At 43.7% G+C, this 3,808-nt stretch overlaps 1 non-coding gene across 1 annotated transcript; it reads left to right on the top strand.

The window, feature by feature from the left end:
• The first annotated feature begins 356 nt into the window (after window positions 1-356).
• Trnat-cgu (transfer RNA threonine (anticodon CGU)) lies at window positions 357-429 on the top strand. The gene has a single exon. It is a non-coding gene; the product is annotated as a tRNA-Thr (tRNA).
• Window positions 430-3,808: the final 3,379 nt, after the last annotated feature.

Here is a 3,808-nt window from a genome sequence, read left to right on the forward strand (position 1 = left end):
GAGAATGTGATAGATCATAGAAACAGATAAAGAATTTGGAAAGCTTTCCGAGGTTTTCTTGACTACCAACCCTTACTTCTGTCTTAATTCGACGAGCCCCTCATTTCCTATTCTGATTCGCTACATGCATAGCGAGGGCCTCTGTTCTGCTAGTCTTAGTGCCTTAGGGAGCTTAAGAGGGTTCAACGCTGGTCGACCACTCTCGACATGTCGTAGACACTTCAGCCACGGACCACAGGTTAAAAAAAAGGTCCCCTTCCCCGCGAGTAGTCCGAGTGGCGCCGGCTAGCACCCCAGTATCAGTAAACAAAAACAACTTAAGATCAATAGCCCAGAAAGTGGAGGGGAAAATAGCCCCGTCGGTAGCGTAGTGGTCATCGCACCAGACGCGTATTCTGGAGGTTGTGGGTTCTGATCCCACCCGGCGGACATTTTTTTCTCCACTTTCTTTCAGTCTTTCCAAATTCGTTATCTTTTTCTATGTTCTACCACATTCTCCCCTTTGCTTTGCGGGGTTTTTTTGACTGCCAACCCTTATTTTGTGGGATTCTACATTTCACGCACTAGTTATTTCCCACACCGCAGCTATCCGCGCTCAGCAAACATGCCTTGCGAGCGCCGGCTGCGGACGGGTCCGTTGCTTGCGGAGGCAGACAAAGGCAGGAGGCGACAAGGGCAAAACACTAATGGCAGGATTTATTGCAACGTGCAAATCAAATACAGTGCATAGAGACTGATCGTAGGCCATAAAAGTAACATTGGGAGTGAGGCATTAAACAACGCTAGAGATCGAGATGGTTCGACTCACCGATGGAATACCGGAGCAGCGGGGCGCCGCGCGTGCCAGTGCGGGTGCAGTCTGCGAGCTCACACCGAATCCGCGAGCGAGGGGCATTGTGCAACGCCGGCCGCGATGGGAAGCTAGCCAGGTAAGGGTTCGCGTGAAAGTCGCGATCCTCACAAATTCTGTCTTAATTGGATAAGCCCCTCAGTTCCTATATATATATATTTATATATATATATATATATATATATATATATATATATATATATATATATATATATATATATATATATATAGAGAGAGAGAGAGAGAGTGAGAGAGAGAGAGAGAGAAAGAAATGCCGGCAGTACACAAAGCCAAAGAAGGCATAAGGGAATGGTTAGACTATTTTTTACTGTTAGTGACGTTACATTATGTTTTTATTATTACGTGAGAAAGAAAGACGTAAAATACAAATGACGTAATAATAAAAAAATAATGTGACGTCACTAACAGTAAACACTAGTCTAACCATTCCCCTATGCCTTCTTTGGTGTTGTAGACTGCCAGCATTTCTTTCTGTATTTCCTAACGAGCCCCTCATTTCCAAACCCTATTATCGTGCGAAAGCTTAGCGATTGCCTCGGCTCTGGCAGCCTTGATGCCAAGGTAGTATAAGAGGGTTTCCCGCCAGTTAGCCGCTTATGACAGGCTGTAGACGTTCGCGTCACGCCCCGGGGGTTGAAAAGAAGGTCTCCTTCTTCCCGTGTAGTCTGAGTTGCGCTGGCTACCACCCTCAAGCGTCAGATACAGTTGCAGTAAATATAAATACCCCAGAAAGTGAAGGAGAACACAGCCGCCCGAATAGCTGAATTGGTAAGGCATTCGAGATCTAATCGAAAGGCGTGGGTTCGGTCCCCACTCTGGGCACGTGTTTTTATTTCTTTCTTTCTCACGTATAACAATAAAAAATAATGTAACGTCACTAACAGTAAAAAATAGTCTAACCATTCCCCTATGCCTTCTTTGGCGTTGTAGACTGCCGGCATTTCTTTCTGTATTTCCTAACGAGCCCCTCATTGCAAACCATATATATATATATATATATATATATATATATATATATATATATATATATATATATATATATATAGATAGATAGATAGATAGATATACAAAGAGCGAACTCTCACAAAGAGCACTCGGAAATGTATGAGTACGTTGTCAAACACACGGCATGAACCATAAAAACGATGTTTACTTGTGTATCGACAAAAGAACTTGCCTTCATAAGAGTAAAGTTTACATCGCATTGCGGCAATAAAGTGACGTCAACGTTACTCTAATGAAGGTTAGTCAGTCAGTCTGTCGGTCTCCTGTGCGCCAACTTGCCTAAATTCCCTAAAACGGTGGCATCGTCCTAACATTACACTACGCATTTATTATTTAGGACCCTTAAACACAAACCAACATTAAAAAATAAGACTACAGAAAAGGAGTGCTCGCTTTTTTATGATAGCTTTGGTAGCTTTGGTCGCACTTTCACAACGCATCTCTTATTGAGAGCGCGTTTAATGTCATTACATGGAAAAACTGAGCATCAAGGCTAAATGTTTTGGATAAATTATTCCATTCGACGATATAATATAAATCACTCACATATAATTCCTGCTTCGTCTGGGTAAGGTACTATACCAAAGCACAGTTTCACTTAATCTACACGGCCACTGTTCTTTTTTTTCTGAGTGCACAAGTTTATTGCCATAACATCTCTTATATCTATGCGATCGTTGCCCTTCTTTGCATCAAGTTTCGCTTCATGTACATTGTTGCCGTTATTGTCTGAATCTTTACCTTGTAATTTGTACCATTAGGATGATACAAACTTTGCTGTACGAGCCTGCTAAAATTCCGGGTGTGTATTGCAGTACTGTATATATTGAAACAGTCAGGCGAGGACGATTGAGGTCAGCTTTATTCACGAGCGTGGGCGCGGCCACCCAAGAGAACAATAACCATTGCACCAAGGGGTGATGAAGACAGAAAGTGTAGAAAAAAATGACCGCCTGGTGGGATCCAAACCCACGACCTCCATAGGGAGCTTAAGAGGGTTTAACACTGGTCTACCACTCTCGGCATGTCGTAGTCGCGTTCCGGGGTTAAAAAGAAGGTCCCCTTCACCCCAAGTAGTCCCAGTGGCACTGGCTACCACCCCCAAACAAGGAAACAAAAATACCTTAACATAAATACCCCAGAAAGTGTAGGGGAAAATAGTCCCGCCAGTAGCGTAGTGGTCACCGCACCAGACACGTATTCTGGGGGTCGTGGGTTGGGATGGCACCAAGAGACTATGGCACCAAGACTGCCAGAACAGAGACCCTCGCTTCGCATATAGCGAATCAACATGAGAAATGAGGGGCTTGTTAATTAATTGAGACATAAATAAAGGTTGGAAGTCAAGAATGCCAAGGAAAGCAAGGGGAAAATGCGGTAGGTCGTTTATTTTTGTTGAAACAGATGAGTAATTTTGAAAGACTGAAAAAAAGTGGAGAAAAGTGGAGCTCCTGGGTTCGCATCCCACCCGGAACTAGTGGCATAAGCAGCAGAGCAGTGAGTTAGACTATAGGGAGTGCAGCGCATATCCTAAAAGGAAGGATCCCTGAAAAGACGAAATCGCAAAAACGAGGAAAGTATTAGCGGTGGGAAAATGCAAGAATGCGGGACCCGCCTGCCGTTCTGCATGTGTCGCCTACTGATTTAAAGCCGTTTTTCATCCAAGATGAAATACTTAGCGGCGGCAAGGTCAGCGTAGAAAGTTTCTTGAAAAAGGAGAAAGTGCATCTCATACGTTAACAGCTTTCTCTGCTATATCTGTTATCAGTATTTCGATCGTGAAACACTGACTTTATACCAGGCATCACCGCTCGCTGCATTCGACGTGGTGGCATGTTTGGACATGTTAAGGGTTGCACAAAAGAACAGATTGCTAGAGCAAAATCTACATTTGGGTGTTTCGCTTATTCGATGGCTGAAGGCAACGAAATA

This window comes from Haemaphysalis longicornis, unplaced genomic scaffold (assembly GCF_048455015.1).
Source record: "Haemaphysalis longicornis isolate Haplotype H1 unplaced genomic scaffold, Haemaphysalis longicornis Haplotype H1 scaffold_5, whole genome shotgun sequence".
In the NCBI taxonomy this organism is placed as follows: Eukaryota; Metazoa; Arthropoda; class Arachnida; order Ixodida; family Ixodidae; genus Haemaphysalis; species Haemaphysalis longicornis.